The sequence below is a fragment of the Sorex araneus genome, chromosome X (assembly GCF_027595985.1).
Source record: "Sorex araneus isolate mSorAra2 chromosome X, mSorAra2.pri, whole genome shotgun sequence".
In the NCBI taxonomy this organism is placed as follows: domain Eukaryota; kingdom Metazoa; phylum Chordata; class Mammalia; order Eulipotyphla; family Soricidae; genus Sorex; species Sorex araneus.
In genome coordinates, this window is record NC_073313.1 from 199,381,453 (window position 1) to 199,402,626 (window position 21,174).

At 33.8% G+C, this 21,174-nt stretch overlaps 1 protein-coding gene across 1 annotated transcript in view; it reads left to right on the plus strand.

Moving 5' to 3' along the window:
* The first annotated feature begins 2,939 nt into the window (after window positions 1-2,939).
* Window positions 2,940-21,174, plus strand: part of LOC101548274 (sodium channel protein type 2 subunit alpha) — a 138,178-nt gene continuing 119,943 nt past the window's right edge. The window contains exon 1 of the mRNA XM_055122888.1: window positions 2,940-3,152. The gene's annotated coding sequence lies outside the window, so the exon portion shown is untranslated. The remainder of the gene's footprint in view (window positions 3,153-21,174) is intronic.

Here is a 21,174-nt window from a genome sequence, read left to right on the forward strand (position 1 = left end):
AATACCCTATTAGTTGATTACAGAATCACCCTCAAAGAGTGATCTAGAAGGATTAGACTCAGGCTGAGTTCAGTACGACTTAGTTTTTTTTTTTGTAAGTTTGTAAGTCTGTAACTGTATCTCTTGCTGATTGGTTCATTAAAAAATTAAAAAGAATAAAAGAAAAGGAACAAAGAACCTAAGATCTAAAATAACTTGTCCATCTTATAAGGACCACTAAAAAGAGGTACGAGCTTGCAGCAACAGGATGCGAGCGAGAACTTGGGACAGGAGCAATACCGGCGCTCTCCACCAAGATGTGACCTGATTGGCCGCTCATGTTCTGCCTCTCTGTTGCTGGATGACCATGATTCTGGAGGCCAACTAAACTAGTTGGCCTTTTTCTTTTTTTTGGGGGGGGGGGAGGTGTGGCGACCACTAAAGAGAGGTATGAGCTTGCAATGATGCAATTTCTCGCAGAAATTTCCCTGGACTTAGTTACTAAAATACTAAAATGCAGAAATCCAAAACTGCGTGGCCGTGACCTCATATCTCTTCATTCTCAGCAATGGAAAACAAATTATCAAATGCTTCCTTTTCAGCAGGTCTGATTTTGGGGTGGAAACTCCAAACAATAAAAGTGAGTTTTTTGTGGAAATATTGAATGAAATCAAAATAAAGAGAAAGTAAAGTGAAAATTATCAGCTACACAGGCAGGGGATAAGGGTGGGAGGGGAGGTATACTGGGGTTCTTAGTGGTGGATTATGTACACTGGTGAAGGGATGGGTGTTTGATCATTGTAGAACTGAAACTTAAGCCTTAATGCTTTGTAAATTTCCACATGGTGATTCAATAAAAATAAATTAATTAATTAAATAAAATAAAATAACTTGTCCAAACTAACAACTAAGCAGAAATACTAGCAAGGGCTCAAATCTAAATTTTCTGGCTCTCAGGCATGTATACACTGGAATATTTGTATGAGTAGATTTGACATGTTATGGGATTTATATACTTGATCACCTTTTTCTGCTAGCATGAAATGTACCAGAAATAATTATAAGCCAGTAAAATAGCTGTGCCACGGAAAGGTTGTAGAAAATGATTAAAATTTAGCAATTACATGGAATCTGAAAAATTCAACAAAAATTGGATTATAAGAATGATAAAAAGTGGATTTTGCACAATGAAAGCCCATAACAAATGTATTATAAACAACTTTTTAAACCACCATGTTTAGATAAAGTGTCTTATTTGCAAAAAAATGCCTAAAATATAATATTTAGAGAACATACATTTACCTCATTGATTTTACATCTATGACTAATATTTTGAAGATATAAAAGTATACACACAACAAATGTTATGCATTTTATTGCCTCTACAGTTATTTATTAGTTTTGCAGCTTTTATATTAAAGGAGTAGGTATGAAAAAGGTTTATGGCAGTGAATTAGAGACTAAATTATATACTTTCAGAGAGCTTACATTTTTTTAGAGGAAGCAAACAAAAACTGAGCATGAAACCAATTATTGTGGGGAAAAATAAGAACAGAAGATGGATTTCACTGTGACACTAGTGGTCAGAGATCTCACTGAGGAGCTAGTATTAATTCACAACCAAAATAAAAGGAGTGAATACATGTAAGCATAAACATTCCAGTTACTAAGATCAAGGTATGAGAACAATTGCCCTCTTACAGCAACTGCAAAGAGACTAGAAAGATTGTCATACTATGTAAAATCAAGAGAATAAATTAGGATAATAAGGTGAATCAGAATGTCCCAGTATGTGAGAAAAATACAATTCCATCTTTTTATGACTTAGTTTAAAACTCTGTTACTTATGTTCCTTATATTGATTTAAAATCTAACTCATATAGTATTACCTACTGTTGAGTATGTGATAATTAAAAATAAATTATATGTTAACTATTAATAACAGAACATTCCAGAACTGTTTAAAATCAGAATTTATGGAACCATTTTAAGCACCACGGACAGCACCATAGCTTGCGATATCAGAATATTTAAGTGGAAGAATTTTATTTATTTTCCCCACTTATATTTAAACACCATAGTTTGCAAAGTTGTTCATGGTTATTGGTTATAGGCATTCAATAACGTAACACCAATCCCACCAGCAATGTTAACCTCCCCTAATTTAAATGGTGTTGTGAAAAGGGGAGGGAATACTTCCTATCCACTAATTTTAATGTTTTAATTAACCAGAATTCACAACCATCATATTAAAATATTAAATATGTATCGAGCAAACAATATGTTTAGCATAACATGTTGTTTATCATATGTAAGGCACACATACTACCGTTGAAGTGCATACTGTAGCCCTGTATAGTTTGAACTGGTTTGGCCATTTTTTAGATTTTTTATTTTGTAGTTTTATTTTTCCATGTTAACTTTAACAATACTATATTATATCCAAACAACAATAACAACAAAGTAGCAGAGAATTTCTCTAATGAAGAAAATTTACCACAACTTTGAAAAAAGAGATTCCCAGTAAAGAAAAATTTAACATCTAAAAGTATTTTGTAAGATAATTAATGTTCTTCCTTGTGGTATCTAAAGTTAAACAAGTCTTAGAGCAAACGTTAAGGTTTTTAATGATGCTGTGAATGCTCCCATTTAGTTTAAATTCATGCGAATAAATTTAGCTAAAGTCTCCAAAGTGAATAGTAGGTTTTAAAAATTCATGCTTTAATGCCTTGTAAATCTTTAATTTACAGTGAATTAAAGTAACTGATTTCAAATATAGTAGAAATGTAGGCCATCTACCACTTAAAATTATGTCTGCTGAAGTAAGCATTGCGAAGAATCTTGAATGAAAATAGTTCCACATTCAGCCAGAAGATGGAGCAAGATGCTGCGTTATCTTTATTTATTCATTTATTTATTTATTTTTCCATTTAACATGCTGCTTTCTAACAGACTGTGGGTACCATCGAGTGAGTGTCAAAACAGGAAGCTAAGGAAGAAGCAGGGAGGATGCTGTCGCCGTCCCTGTTTATTTTATTTTTTTTTCCTTTGAGGGCAGAACATATGTGAGATTTTGTTTCCTGTTCTAGTCAAAATTCGGAAGATCAGCAGTGGAGAATATCATCAATACGTGTGTGGATTCTGTGCTATGATTTACAATTTCCTCGTTTCAGGTAAGCCTTTCTGATTCTACCTTTGACCTAACAATGTATTGTTATGTTAATGAAACATGTAAATACGATGGGTGATCGGCTTTTGTCACCCTGATTCACATCTAAAAGATTCAAAAGCTTTCATTGTAGCTGTTCTGCATCTTTAAATCTTCCTACACCCAAATGAGCTCTGCCTCTGATATGCTGTAGTTTGATATTTCTTTGGCTTTCTGGTTTTAGTGTTCATCTGTGGCTGTATGTGCTTACCTTGTGAAGGTAAAACTATCAAAGTGAAAGATGGCTCTTCCATTCCTCTCATAAGGAAAATATTCAATGTGATGAACAAATTATAGAGATGCAATGAAGCAGATTAACATGGCAGTGGCTTTGCCAAGGCTCAGCACTGAGCCTCTTTATAGCATCCTAGAGTCATGCCAACATCCCGAGTCCAAAGGCCTCCTGAACATTTTTTCTAGTGATGATTTTTTAAAATTATTTTCTTTCCCCTTTTATAAAAAGTATGTCATTTATCCCAAACTAATAGATATTTACATAATGTGTTTAATAGAGTTGGAATTGCTACAGACCTGTGAAGAGCAAACCAAAAGAATTAATTAGTAAAATTATTTTATAGTTTTGGGTATGCTTAAGATTTTATGGTTATGATCATTAAAGACAGCTGATATTGTATAAGGTCTCACATATAAATTATTTTTGATCATGTGACATTTGCTGTACTAAAGAGTGGAATGACTCAGGAGCTGGAAATTGCCTGCAACAGCCTTGCTTTTCTTTTCTGCTTCTCATGATTTCCCCTACACGCTCTTCTTATTATTATATTGATAATACAAAAACAATTTAGATATTCTGTATATAGAAGTATTGATTGTCATTTAGACTGATTTCAAATGAAGCTTTAAAATATTTAAGATGTATTTTTGTAAGATTGTTTTTAAGTGCCTCATACCCTTATGTCATGGAGCTGTATGTGTGTGTTGGTGCGTGTTTGTGTGATGGTGGTGGAGGAGGTGGTAGGTGGTAGGGATGCATCAGGATGTCTCTTACTCATTGTTTTCTATAAAGAGGGAGTTGCGCTGTGTCAGAGGTCGTGAAAGCTATGTGGAATGCTTTAATAGAATGGTTCAAACCTTTGAGAAAAATATCCATTCTTTTAAAATATGGAAACTACAAATAAATTTTAAAGGTTTATATGATTATATAAGCACACTAATTTTCAGAATCAGTTTTTAGATATATATCTTATCATTATCCATAATGAATTGTGACTGAGAGAAAAAGTGAATTTTCCATCACCAATAGTAAATTAGAATCAGAGAGGACTAGCCCATTGATTGACAACTTTAAATGTCTTTTAACAGCAGCAATATTATTTCTCATATGGATCTATAAAAATGGCACATGGTCTCAGGTATGATGATATTGAGTGTGTGTGCTGGGATAGGGGATACGTGACTCTCCATGAAATTCTAGGAAATAATTTATTTCAATACACATTTTATTCAATGGCATGTTATATGAAGTACCAAATTCAATGACTTGCTAAATCTCTAAGAAAATTTAGAGAATAATTACTAAGACTTTATTTCTTAGAGTTTTTCTTTCCACTTGATGAGTTATATTTGATTTTATAACCATAAGTTGTGTGCATGACCAGCTCACACCAGTTCACAACTTTATTTCTCCCACCCAATAAAAAGAGTATACATGTATACTTATAGAGTAACGTTCAATCTTATAAAAATAGCATGGCTTGCCCAAGTCTTCCTTTTTTTTTTCACTACTGGATATAGATTGTATCTCATTTCTTCAGTATATTGAAAAAGGAGATGGATTAAAATGTATTTAAGTACATGGAGTTATGGAGTACATGCCAAGTAAAAACTGTGCATCCCAGAGTCTGAAGCATAAATCAAGAAATAGTGTATCTTGTGGAAGTTTAGCAAAGGAATGTGCATGTAGAGATACTATTACAACTTAGACTTATAAGCATCAAAATAAAGAATTAAAAAGGGTATGAAGACAAATAGTACAATTATGTCTTGCTTCAAGCACTGTTAAATTCTGTGATTCAGAAGGAACCAGGCTTAGAGAGATTATACAGAGGGTAGGTGATTGCCTTGCATGCAACTGACTGGGTTTGATCCCCAGCATCTCAGAAGGTTCCCAAACACTGCCAAAAGTGATTTCTTGAGTGCAGAACCAGCAATAAGCCTTGTGTGCAGTTGGGTGTGGGCTATCTCCCTTGTTCTTCCTCCACTTTGCATTCAGCTCCCTGATAAAAAAGAAGAAACCAATTTAATTTCTATCCATGAGCAGTTTAGGGCCTTTTGAAAACAATTGAATTAACATTTAGTAGTCAAATTAACAGTCATATAAGATCTTTACTAATGTTATTAGATCTTTAGTAATATTATTAAATCTTTAATAATATATTAGATCTCTAATAGTAATGAAATTAATAGAATAAATAAAATTATAAAATAAATAAAATATACAGAATAATATAAATAAATAGAATTATATTCAAAGAAATATAAATTAATGCCAGGAAATAAGTAGATGCTGGTTTTACATATATGTGTGCATATATACATGTATATATATATGTATATATATATATATATATATACTTTCATGCAGAAGCTCAAGTGAGGATTTTATGTTCCATATCAAATTATAGGGTTAGGCTGAGTATGTAGATATGTCTGAATAACTGGCAGTAAGTTTGTCACATAAATAAATATCACTGAGGAATTAAACAAGAGTGAAGAAGCTGGTTACAATTTTAAGATCATAGGGAATCAAATGGGTCCAAAGAGGTGAAGAAATGGAAAAAAATTGGAGAAATATCAATGTTTTAATAGGAAAAGGGGTACTAAATAAGGTTTTGAAACAATAGCAAACTTATAAAGTGGCTAATTTATAAGGAAATGAAGTAAAGGCAGTTAGATGGACCTCATTATTATTGTTATATTTTGGGTGTGTTTGAAGAGAATAGCTTTCATTTATTTATAGAGACAAAGGCTCTGACTAATGACTAACTGGTAAATGAGAACTATGAAAAGTTATTTTAAATTTTAAGGTTTTTGCCAATGAAAAGAAAAATCTTTGTTTTAATTTTTGAGAAAAAAGATGTTGCTCAGGAAATTTTATTTTATTTAGGCTTTCATATCTTTGGTCAGGTAAGAAATATTTCTTAGAGACCATTTGAAAAAGGTATGAGAAGTTGAAGATATGTAACATACCTTCCTTTAGGTGACCTAGGCTATTTGTAGCACATGAGCTTTCTGGAGAAAATTATTTAAGCTTCAATAGCAAAAAATTGTTCATGAGAGCATATTTCAGTCTATTGAATCCTTTAATTGATAATTAATAATACTTTCACATTATGCTTAATGTGCATATTATAGTTAACTATTCCTTATTCAGAATATCCTGTTTAAAAACAGGTTCTATTTTAAGTTTTCATAGGACTGGATCAAGACATTTCTATTATGCATATCTGGTTTGAATATTTACAGTAGTTGGTTTGCTAGCTTCTGAATTACTTACATAAGCTCCTTCTTTTTCTACCCTCAATCTCGTTATTAATTATCAATCTCATCATAATTATTCTAACTTTTATGAAGTTAGAATAAAAGGTGGTTTAACTTCCTTAGTCTCTTCTGTGAGACCAACTAACTTCCTTTCGAAGTGAGTTCTACCAGTTTTTTCATTCTGCCTTTCTCCCAAATTCCAAAATCTTTTTGATTATTTCCTAGAACCAATTTTCTTTAGGCTTACCCTTGTGATCATCTGCCTTGTGAAATTTGAAGAAGGCACAGACATAAGGAAGTAAACTTTCCTTCATACTAAAACTTTTAGAACAACTTTATCGTGTCAGATAACTCACTTTAATTCTGAATTGATTAAATGAATAACAAGGTCACTCCTTGTCTATAGAGCTGATGTTATCCCTCTGCACCACACGCCTGATAAGTCAGAGAGAGAAGAGTAAAATTACACATTTTTGTGTCTATAGCAATACAGATGACTTTCCGTTCCTCAAAGCTGATCTTGAGGAATAGCATAAGGGCAAAACAACCTGATCTTAATTGTGCATTTTTTTCCCTTCTGTGTTTCCCTCTGGGGATTACCTCTAGCTATCCTTATAACTGCCTCATTCAGCTTTAAGGCATAATAAATAAGACATTCTTATCTAAATTCAGTTTTCAATTATTAACATACACTAATATGGAATTTAGGCTTTGTCTTAATTTTATTATAAAACTTGAATCTAAAAGTACAAGAATAAATGGAGAGGATTTAGTTAAGCATTTCATAAAGGAAGACATACAGATGGTCAAGAGAAATATAAAAAGATGTTCTGCATCACTAATAACTAGGAATATTCAAGGCAAAATCACAATTATATGCTACCTTATACCTGTTAGAATGGGGGTTAAAAAAATCATGAAATATTAGGTGTTAGTAAGAATTTATAGAATCCTTAAGTTTAGGACATCCCTTGCACAGTTGGTGGGAATTAAAATTGGTGTTCCCCCAAGTAAAGGGTATTGGGAGGACCAGCTCGGGTTGGGAGATGTGAGTCAAATGTAGGCTATAGATTGAACACAATGGCCACTCAATGCCTCTAGTGCTAACTACAACACCCAAAAGGAAAGAGAGAACAAAAGGGAATGCCCTGCCACAGAGGCAGGGTGGTGGGGAGGTGCTGAGGGTAGTAGGAGGGATACTGGGAACATTGGTGGTGGAAAATGGGCACTCGTAGAGGAATGGGTACTTGATCATTGTATGAATGAAATGCAATCACAAAAGTAAGTCTGTAGCTGTACCCCACGGTGACTAACTAATAAAAAATTAAAAAAAAATTGGTGTTCCCAGTGTGGAAACAGCTGGAACCTCCTCAAAACAGTTAAAAAAAATATATAGCTTCCATATAATCCAGGAATCTTAAAAATATATATGTGTGTATAAATTTTAAAATATATATGTATGTGTATATGTAAACATATTAAATATATTTGTATGTATAAGATAGAGAGAGTCATGGTGGCAGGAATGGGCAATATCTTTGTGCATCAATACAGAAGTTTGAACACAATTGTAATCCCATATCCTAAACTATAATAAATAAACTAGAAAAGTAATAAAGTAAGTAGGGTACATACTTTACACAAGTTCATAAGGTTTCATTCCTTGCACAGTGTGAGCCCAGGTGTGACCCACTCTTCAACTCTGCCAGTAAGATTTTCAATTGATAATTGTTCTTTCATCACTCAACACAACAATTTAGAGTACATGCAATGTTATCAAACTTGCTAATATTTAGATTAGTTATATGTTAATATTTCAGAAACTTGCATGGCAGAGCCTGGCAAGCTACCCATGGCATATTCGATATTCCAGAAACAGTAACAATAATGGGCCTCATTTCCCTGACCCTGAACACAACAGTGATGAATGGAGATGTTAGTGATGCCCACTAGAGGAAATCAATGAGCAATGGGACAACAGTAACAGTGAAACAGTTATATATTAATATTTTAAGGATAAAGTTTAAATTTCTGATACTTTTTTAGTCATCATTATTGTATTATGTTTTTAAAATTTTTTATTGAATCACTGTGAGATATAATTATAAAGCTTTCATGATTGAATTTCAGTCATACAGTTACGGAACACCTAGCCCTCCACTAGTATGCATTTTCCACCACCAATGTTTCCAATATCCTTCCTTCCACCCCCACCTCAACCCACCCCTTGCTTCTATTGTACACAATTTCTTTCTTACTCTCGCTCTCTTACTCTCTTTCTCTCTCTCTGTCTCTCTCTCTGTCTCTCTCTCTCTGTCTCTCTCTCTCTCTCTCTCTCTCTCTCTCTCTCTCTCTCCTTTTGGGCATTATGGTTTGCAATACAGATACTGAGAGGCCATTATGCCTGGTCCTTTACCTACTTTCAGCACATATCTCCCATCCCAAGTGATCCCTCCAACCATTATTGACTCCCTTCTCTACCTTCTCTATCCCAGCTGCCTTCTCTCCCAGCTCATGAGGCAGGCTTTGAACCGTGGGGCAATCTTCCTGGCCCTTGTCTCTATTATCCTTTGGTGTTAGTCTCACATTATGTTATTTTATATTCCAAAGATGACAGCAGTCATTCTATGTCTGTTCCTCTCATTCTGACTCATTTTACTTAGCATGATACTCTCTATGTCCATTGACTTATAAGCAAATTTCATGACTTCATGACTTTCCTAACAGCTGCATAGTATTCCATTGTGTAGATGTATTTGTTTAAATAAGCTATATTGTTTAGAAATTTTATATTTTAGAAAAATTTTGAAGCTAATTGAGTTTCCATGTATACAACACAATTTCCCCTTTATTAAACCTTTACTATGGTCATGTGAATTTATTACAATTAAGTGAACAATTTAGATGCTTTCTTAACTTTTTAATGAAACTTTTTAACTTAATATTTGGTATTTTTTTCTGCACCTAGCTTAGATACATTTGTAACTATGTTTCCTTAGACTCTTCTTATTATGATGTTTATCAAACTTTATGTTGATGTTCTTGACAACCTCTGGAGTACTATTCACATTTTGTAGAATTTCCCTCCACTATAATTCATTTAAAATATTTTTCTTCTTTTTAATCATTTTTTTGAATCACCATGAGATAGTTACAAGCTTTCATATTTGAGTTACAATCACACAATGATCAAACACCCATCCCTCCACCAGTGCACATTTCTACCACCTACATACCCGGTATACACACTTTCCCACCCTCTCCTGCCTCCATGGGAGACAATATTCCCCATACTCTCTCTCTACTTTTAACATCATAATTTGCAATACAGATACTGAAAGGTTATCATGTTTGGTCCATTATCTACTTTCAGCACACATCTCCCATTTCGACCGATTCCTTCAACCATCATTTTTTTAGAGATCCCTTCACTATTCCATTAATACTTTTCTTATAACTGGAGTGGGCTTATTGACTTTGGGCAGTGAAATCTCAGAGTTAAAAGTGTCATTTCACCACATTATATCAAAGGTACCCATAGTTGTTGTTAAATCTCTTGAATGATGTTGACTTCGATTAACTGAGGGAACACTATATTCTCTAAAAATTGCTTTTTCTTCTTTCTACTCTCACTTTTAGGGAAAAAGCAAGTATGTAGACCCATAATTAAGGACCAACACTACAATTCTTTTTATTGAAAGCAATATGTATCTAAATTATTTAGAATTTTACATGTAGAAAAAATTTCCCCCACTTGTATAATTCCTCAATAATTAATTTTAATGAATTTGGATTTTATTTTAAATTTTGGGTTTTAATCTAATTTTGTATGAGCTTTTTCCAACTTTAGCCAGTAGGTACTCTTTCAGTTAGTCCCTGTACATCTTTTATATATCACATTAATTTATTTTCTGTTTTCTGAGCACTGCAGGTTCATTTGCATTTAACCTGCTTTCTACTTGGATGAGCCATATTGATTAGGAACTCTATTTCCTTTATTTGGGAGCTTGTTTGGAGGTTCTAGCAAGGGAGCGCAGCTACTTGTATACCCTGGACCTAAGACCGGTCAGTCCTTCTCTATTGGGGGAAGGGAAGGCCGTCCTCTTCAACCAAGCTCGAAGCTTCCGGAGGGACACACATGGAGGGTGAGGGAGGAAGGGGACACCCGCCTAGCCAGCCAGATCAGTCTAATCTACCCTGGCGATCAATGGGGTGACAGATGTCACAGCCAGATCGCCCTCACATCCTATTTTCTTTATTTGGGAAATTATACTGGATGTCAAAAATTGGGCACCAGGTGAATTTAACCTTCACACAATTATAATAATGCTAATATTGGGAAAACACTAAAAGTTTCTTATTAGAATTATGAAAATATATTCAAATATTCTGGGGAGTTGGCTAATTCTTCTCATCTTTCTTTTGCAAAGACAATTCCTTGTGCCTGCATGTTTCTGGAGAATTGCCTGATCCCCATTAGGCACAGATCTAGCTATTAGGTACAATGGAGAATGACAACAGTCCTGCTGACATCAGTATCTAAACTCTGGGATTGGCCTAAATTCCATTTTAATAGGAACATTTTTTTATTTTAATATATTTATTTTTAATTAGTGAATCACCATGAGGGTACAGTTACAGATTTATACATTTTTGTGCTCATATTTCCCTTATACAAAGTTCAAGAACCCATCCCTTCACCAGTGCCCATTCTGCACCACCAGTAAACCCAGCATCCCTCTTACCCTCCCCAATCCCATCTCCCCCCACCCCACCCTGCCACTGTGTCAGGGTATTCCCTTCTGTTCTCTCTAATTAAGTGTTATGGTTTGCAATAAAGGTGTTGAGTGGCCACTGTGTTCAGTCTCTAGCCCACATTCAGCCCGCATCACCCTTCCCCCCGCATGGCCTCTGACCGCATTATACTTGGTGATCCCTTTTCTGAGTTGCCCTCTCCCCAGAATGTGAGGCCAGCCTCCAAACCATGGATTCAACCTCCTGGTACTTATTTCTACTATTCTTGGGTGTTAGTCTCCTACTCTGTTATTCTATATTCCACAGATGAGTTCAATATTTCTATGTCTGTCTCTCTCTTTCTGACTCATTTCACTTAGCATGATACTTTCCATGCCGATCCACTTATATGCAAAATTTATGATCTCCTTTTTTCTAACAGCTGCATAGTATTCCATTGTATAGATGTACCAAAGTTTCTTCAACCAGTCATCTGTTTTAGGGCAACCGGGTTTTTTCCAGTTTCTGGCTATTGTAAACAGTGCTGCGATGAATATATAAGTGCAGATGTCATTTCAATTATACTTTTTTACTTCTCTGGGATATATTCCAGGCAGTGGTATTACTGGGTCAAATGGGAGCTCAATTTCTAATTTTTTGAGAATTGTCCATATTGTTTTCCAAAAGGGCTGAACCAGTTGGCATTTTAATAGGAACAAATTTAATCAATTGTAATACATCAATATAACAACTCATGATAACTGTTAATAAATTTAGATATTTATATGGAGGTATGATCAAACTATTGTCAAATCTAAAAGAACAAGTTTCCTCATATTTTGTATGATGTAATCTCAGCTGTAGAACTATAAGGAAAAGTAAAATCTGTTATAAATTCATGTTTTTAAAAATATTTAGAAACATTTAGAGAACTATGGAAAGAATTCTAAATAGTGATTATTTTAAGGCTTGAGTTTAAATAGTGGTATTCAAGGTTTGCATATAGGATTTCAATTCTTTCTATTAGCATTTTAATAGTAATATCATATTTTGAAGATTAAAATACAAATAAATGTACACTAACAACAAGCACTTTTTAATATATCTATCAAAACTTATGTATATAGATATATAAGTTTGGCAATTTCTATAATTTATTATTATACATAAGTACTGCTTGGGTATAGTTTGTTACTATTCATTATATATCAGATTATTGAACAAGGATTTTATTTTGTGTATGCTTTATTCGGGCTGGAGCGATAGCACTCTGGGTAGGGCATTTGCCTTGCATGCATCGGATCCGAGTTTGATTCCTCCGCCCCTCTCCGAGAGCTCAGCAGGCTACTGAGAGTATGCTGCCCACATGGCAGAGCCTGGCAAGCTACCTGTGGCGTATTCGATATGCCAAAAACAGTAACAAAAAGTCTCACAATGGAGAAGTTACTGGTGCCCACTCAAGCAAATTGATGAACAACGGGATGACAGTGACAGTGGTGCTTTATTCATTGTCATTTAGAGTCTTAAATCTGTTCCTAACTAAAAACAGACGGATAAAATACTGATTCAAAATATTTCAATATTTGTTTATATATCTTTTTTAAGAGTTTGCATAAATATGAAGCCACCTGAAAGCAAAAACTTAACTCCTGGTTATCTGAAACTCTGTCCAGTATGATTCCTGTTTAAAATCTTGGTAATTTCAGTTTACTTAAAGATGACTTTGAACACTATTACCCTCTAATTTTCTTAAACCTCTGTCTTCAAATGTTTACATTTTTTTCTCTTTCCTCTTCACCTAACTTAGTGATTCTATATGCACCTTATTTTTACCCTTAACTGTGACTTAGATGAATTCTACTTTATGCATTTGGTATCACCTCTTTCTAGAGACTTCCATTTTGAAACTTGACAAGAACAACCCTTTAATGAAACCAGACTTGTTAATTTTATCACTTTTTAGTATCCTTCATATCAGGCCTTCTTTCTATTCCTAAACTAGGTCAAAGTCCAAATGTCCTCCAATATAATCACTAAAAAATTTCCATATCCATAGATATGATTTAACAAATCATCCTCTATTATTTTGCAATCTGCCTTAATTTTTCTCCTGGGTGCATCTAATTTTCCTTTACTTTATGATTCCTCCGATGACATGCAGCAACACATAGCTCAAACCTCATTTTTCTGCTTCCTTACCAAATCCCAGTTCTCTACATTGGATCATTCACTCTTTTAGATTCTTGAACTTTAATTTCACAGCCTCCCTTCTCTCTTCAAACCAACAACTTCTTCCCCCATGTTCACTCTCTGTTGACATTTTTTCCTATATCACAGAAAATTTGATATAATAAAAATGTTTTGTTACATGTACTACATATACCTCTGTACCAAGCTCTGTTCCTACAGTAATGAGGCCTGCTTCTACCTAAAATAATCTCAGTGACTGTGTTTTAAATCTTATTCCTTTTAACCTACATCACATCAGCAATTCATTCTTTTTCCTATATATTAGCTATTTAATGTGTCAGTGTGCAGATATTATATTGCTACATTTATGCTCATTTTCTTCTTTCATAAATAACTTCTCAATTACTTTCTCCTTTGCAAAAATGCATATCAAAAGTATCTACTGTGTTCTACTTTTATCTTTTCTCTTTTAAATCTACCTGGGTTCTATTTTTATTCCAAACATTTTAATGAACATAATTTTTTTATTCTTATGGGCCACACCCAGTCTTATTCAGGGACTACTCCTGATTCTGTGCTCAGGAATGACCCCCTGTTGGTGCTCACGGGGGTTACATGTGGTACTGGGAATTTGAACCAGGGTGGTGGCTGCTGCAGCCATGTGCAAGGTAATTGCCTTACCTCCTGTTCTATCTCGTCGACTACTCAAATAATTTTTGATAGAATCCATGACCATCCAAATGTCAAATTGAGTCATTCATTCTTGGTTTTTGTGTCACTTGATTGTCCAGCTTTGTTGGGCCAGTGCATCACTGCTTTCCCTCTTTACATACATTTTTTCCTTTGATTCCGGTATAGTACATGGTTTTGGTTCTCCTATCTATTTGTTCACTCCTTCACGGTCACTTTTCTCTTTACCTTTTTTTTTCTAGATTTTGTTATTTGGGAATGTTCTTGGTTCTGTTCCTGATTTTCTTTCATCTCTTTCTCTAGTACTTTCTTATAAGCCTATTGAGACTCTCTAAGGCTTTCAGTGCCACAAAATGATAAATTAATTCTAAATGCTTGTCTCCAATTTCCTGCTTAACTAAAAACAAGTGAAACTGCTTACTTAACACATTTACTATGATTTCTAGTATGTACTGGTATATTTTCTAATTTAAGTTTCTTATCATTCCTTTACCTGAACAAAATGCATCAAGTTTAGCTTTCCTCATCTTACTTGCAAGGCAGGTAACTCTACTCTTTCTAATCTATAATGCTTAAAACATTTGATCACTTATTTCTTACATCCAATGTCTATGATTTGAGCAATTCTTAGTTTTAAATCCACAATATATTTAGAATCTGGTTACATCCTGCTACATCCATTGCTACTACCCTGTTCCAATTCATCATTAAGTCACCCCTGGATTTCTGCCTTAGTTTTTAATTTGTCCTTTATTCTTCTATTGCTTTGTCTTATACCTATTCTCAACACAGCAGACAAAGGGATTGTGCCACATTTTTGTTCAAAATCCTAAGAGATGCTCCTTTCTCTTAAAGTAAAAAAGTACTATAATTTTAAGTAAGATAATACCTAACTTGGCTTTCTTTCCATGCTTTCTTTGACGTCACCTCCTATTTACTTACTGCTCAGTATTTCTGTTCTGCAGGAAATTCTAGAAAAACTCACAAAGTTAGGCAGAGTTCATCTTTATGGACAGGTTTTATTTCATATATTTGAATACTATCTCTCTCTTTTCAAGATTTTACTCAAATGTTGTTTCCAAATGATGTCCCCTGTATCTGTTCCATTTTAAATCTTGGTACCTAACACCTTCTTAATCTTATGCTCTATGTGCAACCTGTTCCATCTTTTGTTTTATTCTTTTTTTTTGTTTCAGTTTTTCCTTTTTAAAAATTTCCTTTATTGCAACTATTATCTTCTACCATACTGCATACAATGTAGTTTCCATCCCTTCATTGCAAAGAAAGTTCCAAGTAGGAACATTATTATGTATGTGAAGTGATGTGTCATTGATACTTAGGAAGACTTTTAACAAAAGTTAAAAGACTTTTGTCATTTAACATGGATGACAAAATGTTGAATAAATAACTACATCTCAGAAATGTGCATTTTTTTACACATACTAAGGAATATCATGATCTCTCACTTCTATCGAACTGATTCAGAATTGCAAATAACAGAGAAATTCTGCATTAGTTTTCTTCGGTAAGAGGAAGATACTTATTAATGTTATAAACCTCATCTTATAGGAGAGTACATATACTGGTATTGCTTAATGGCCTATGTTCAATTCATAAAATCTTTAATAAATATCCATATCCTTTGTTCTCTGCTCATCATGTTCTAGATTATGAGCTTATCAAAGCCAGGAAGAGTTTATTTGTAACATTCCTGTGCTAACCCAGTGCATGGCATTTATGAAGTATTCAAACCATTATGGATTAATCATAGAATAGAAACATGCTAAAAAATCAATGGTAATTCCAGTATGTTATGTTTTCAGAGTTTCTCCAAACATATTTATTCATTTCTTACAATATTTTTAAGGAGAGATGCTACTCTCATTTTAAAAGTCTCTATTACATTAAATTAGTTGCATTCATCTAGTACATTAAATTAGAGATGCTAGTCTAACACATTAGATATGTTAGTCTAACACATTGGCCTCTATTACAGATGTGATAAGATAAGTGTTTGATCCAGTACTGAATCCATTGTTATCCACTCTAGTGATAATATAGATATGCAAATATAGGTTGTTAAACAATATTTCTGTCAACATAGAGCAACATATACAATAGAGGTCACATAGACTCTACTTTATAGCCTACCTTTTACGTATGCTATAAAACTCATATTTATGTAATTATACTCAGTGATATTCACATGATGACAAAATTGCCTGTAAACATCTTTCTCAGAAAGTATTTAAGAATTCCTGAGATATGTAAACATTTTCTTTATTATTCATCCAGTTGGCAGGCTGTTTCCATATCTTTACCACCAAAAGAAATGTTGCAATGAACTTGAGAATGCAAATATATTTTCAAAAAATTATTTTATCTTTTTTGGATAAATTTTCAGAAGCAGGATTAATGATTCACATTCACATTTTTCTAGTTTTATTGAATTGTAATCAGCTTGTTATATTGTGTAAGCTTAGGATGTTGACTTCATAGGCTTATGTATTTCAAAATGATTGTTATTATAGTTAGCTACCACCTCTAATGTGTCACATAACTGTCTTTATTCTTCTGTGATGATAGAAGCTAAAATTTATTCTCCTAAAACTTTTTGTAAAAATAAAGTAAAATAATTGGGTTGAAATTGCATTATAACATTATGTAAGCTACAGATGTGATCCATTTGTATCTACTTCAACATACCTCATTAACTTTACCTCTAAAGCTTCAGTTCTCTCTTTCACAACATAATTGACAGTTTTTACTGAGTTTTCCCAACTTCAATATCTCCTAGTAGGTAGTAATTAGTCTTAGAGATTAAAATATAAGTGCATCTTTCTTTTTTCGGTGGTGGGGTATGATCCACACCAAGCATGCCCAGGGATTACTCCTGTCTCTTCACTTAAGAATTACTTCTGATGGTGCTCAGGGACCATATGAGATGCTGGAGATGAACTCAGGTCAGCAATCTGCAAGAAAAGCACCATACTCAGTGTACTCTCTCTGCAGCCCCTAAAATATTATTTTTCTATTGTTTTTATTTTGTTTATTCTTTGGTTTCTCTCTATATATTTATACATATATTGATATATATCATGAGTGAAGTTATATAGTATTTCTCTTTCTCCATCAGATTTCACAAAACATAATACATTCTAAGTACACTCAGACTGCTGCAAATGCCAGGTTTTCAACTTTTATAGTGGATCTGTAGTTTTCATAGGCATAAGGACCATATTTTCTTTATTATTATTATTATTATTTTTATTTTTATTATTTTGCATTTTGGGTCACACCTGGTGATGCACATGGGTTACTCCTAGCTTTGCACTCAGGAATTACTCCTAGCAGTGCTTGGGGGACCACATGGGATGTTGGAACTCAAACCTGAGTCTGCCACATGCAAGGGAAATGCCCTATCCATTGTACTTTAGAATTTTTTTTCTTTATCTAATAAATTAACTATATCCCAGTGGTTTGCATATATTGACTGCTGTAAACAATACTGCAGTAACAATAGGGGTTCATATAGCTTTTAAAATTAGTGTGGTATTTTTTTCCTGTCATATCAGGATAATTAGTAGTAGAATAACTGGACCCTCTGGAATTTCTACTTGAACCTTTTAAACAACTATTCATATGAATTTTCATGTTTATTTGTCTTAATTTTCCAATACACATAAATATTTTAACAAGAGTTACCTGTTTTCCACATGCTCTCCAATACTTGCTTCTTGCTTTTTTGTTCGCTTAAAATTGCTTAAAATTTTATTTTACTAAAAGTTGCATGTAAAATCAGAAGAGTGAATTAGCTGTTATGTACAGTTTTTTAAAGTGTGTAATACGTGCATAAATCTCTCTAACCTCATCTGTAGACTTTATAAATATATGTATATATATATATATTTGCTTCTTGCTTTTTAGATAATAAGCATTCACATAAGTGTAAGATTTTATCTTGTTTCTCTGATTTACACTTTCCTAGTAACAAGTAATAACAAATATCTTTTTACATGTCTTTCAGTCATCTTCAATTTCTTTATTTCTCCTTTGGGGAAGAATTTATTTATATCTAATGTTCATTTTATTTCTTGGGTTTTGGAGTCACATACGCTTTCAAGTGTATACATCTAGTGGTGTATAACTCTGGGTGTGTTGCCCATTTTTAAATCTGGTTATTTATAATTTTGTTTTTAGGCTTAATGAAATCCTTTATTTATTTTGGATATTAGCCTCTTATCAGACATGCAATATACATATAACTTTCCTTTAACCAGAATGTTTCTATAGTTTGACAAGTTATTTCTCTGTACAGAAACCTTTAATACAATGTCCTGTGTTATTTTTGCTTTTTTTTATTCTAATTTAAATCAATTAATCATGTCTATATCAAGAAACAAACTGCTTATATTTTCTACTATGCAGTTTTAAATTTTGTTATTATACTCATTAATTTATTTTGGGGCTGGAGCAATAGCACAGCGGATAGGGCATTTGCCTTGCATGCAGCCAACCTGGGTTCGATTCCTCTGTCCCTCTTGGAGACCCTGGCAAGCTACTGAGAATATCTCGCCTGCACGGCAGAGTCTGGCAAACTACCTGTGGCGTATTCAATATGCCAAAATCAGTAACAAAAAGTCTCACAATGAATACATTACTGGTGCCCACTCAAGCAAATCAATGAGCAATGGGATGACAGTGATACAGTAAATTTATTTTGAGCTAACATTTGTGCATGGTATTTAATATTGACATAGATTTGCATTTGACTCTTCAATTTTCTTAACACCATTTATTGAAGACACTTTTTTGTGCCATTGTTTGTTCTTGGCTTCTTTGGGGTAAATTAGTCAATTATATATGTATTGGTTTATTATTATTATTATTATTATTATTATTATTATTTTGCTATTTGGGTCCCACCGGTGATGCAGGGGTTACTTCTGGTTCATGCACTCAGGAATTACTCCTGGCAGTTCTCGGGGGACCTATAGGATTCTGGGAATCAAACCTGGGTTCATTTCTGATCTTGAAATTATGTTCTTTTGATCTGTTGATTTGTCTCTTTTTATGCTAGTTTCATTCTGTATTAACTACTATTGCCTTGTAATATAGTATTAAACTGAGCAACGTGATATCTTTTTTTTTTACTTTTTTTATACTTATACTTTTTTCCTGAGGGTTATATACTTGTTAGTTGCAATCATTATTCCTTGCATTAAATTCTCCAGAACACTTATCTTATAATTAGAAATATGTCTTCTCTATCCAATGTTTCCATATTTCCTCTTTCCCCCAGGTTCTAGTAACCACCATTATAGGCTTTGTTTTTATAAGTTTTGGTGTGTTTAGATTCTACATCAAAATGATATTAAACAAAGCACATGTCTCCATCATTTCAGTTAGCATAATGGACTCAAATTATACTTGTCACAAATGGCAGAATATTAAAATTTCTTTTGGCTGAACAATATTCCTTTATATATGCATATATTACACATTAGAATATGCATGGAAAATGTTTATATTCTAATATATACATATTTTAATAAATATTATTATAGAATGCAATATATTGGACTGGAGCAATAGCACAGTGGGTAGGGCTTTTGCCTTGCACGCGGCCAACCTGGGTTCGATTCCTCTGCCCCTCTTAGAGAGTGGGCAAGCTACCGAGAGTATCTCGCCCGCACAGCAGAGCCTGGCAAGCTCCCTGTGGCATATTCAATATGCCAAAAACAGTAACAAGTCTCACAATGGTGACGTTACTGGTGCCCGCTAGAGCAAATTGATGAGCAACGGGATGACAGTGATACAGTGAACATACTATATAATAGTATTATATATGTATTGGTTTATTATTATAGATACAATATGTACCTATCATTTTTATACATATCATGTCTTTTTTGTACATTCATCCATTCATTGATGAATACTTAGGTTCCTTCCATGTGTTGGCTATTATAAATAATGTTGCAATATTCAGTAAACTGAAAATGCAAATATTTTCATAATATTGCTTTTTAGGTTTTATTTCTTTTTCTTGTTTTTAATGATGCAGGAGCTTAACTAGGTCTTCACATTATCACAATACTTCCTGCCACTAAGCCACATTCCCAGTTTCTCTTTTATCTAAAATTTGAAGACAGAACAAGGAGGGCAGCCCTGTAAACCAATTTATTTTACATCCATCCAAAATATCATCTAACAAAGGACAATAAAGTAGATAGCTGGGACAGCATATATAATGTGAGGCATAAATTTGACTCATCTGGGGCTGGAGCAATAGTACAGCGGGTAGGGCGTTTGCCTTGCATGCGGCTGACCCGGGTTCAATTCCCAACATCCCATATGGTCCTCTAAGCACCACCAGGAGTGATTTTGAGTGCATGAGCCAGGAATAACCCCTGTGCATCACCAGGTGTGAACCAAAAAGCAAAAAAAAAAAAAAAAGAAAGAAAGAAAAAGAAGAATCCGAGTCACTGTCTGCTTTTATGATTTCCCAGCTGAAGTGTAATATGATCTGGCCATCAAGCATTTGTTGCAAAAAAGGTAAATGAAAGTCTCCAACCACTGATTATAGTACATAAAAATCACAAGACTGTCGAAATCTGTATCTCCACATACTACTGCTGGGGTTGTAACTAGCTGTACATTTGCTACTTTCAAGTGTAGGTTGCAAACACAGTCACACAGCAGCTTCTGCCTGGCAGGTACTTGCATAGCTGCATAGTACCCACATACTTGACAGAGTCAAGAGACACCATTTTAGAACAGTAGAAACAGATACAATGAAGCTAGAGCCCAAATTCTTTCTTTTTGAAACATGGTGGCTTGAGGTCAGAGCAATAGTACAGCTGGCAAGA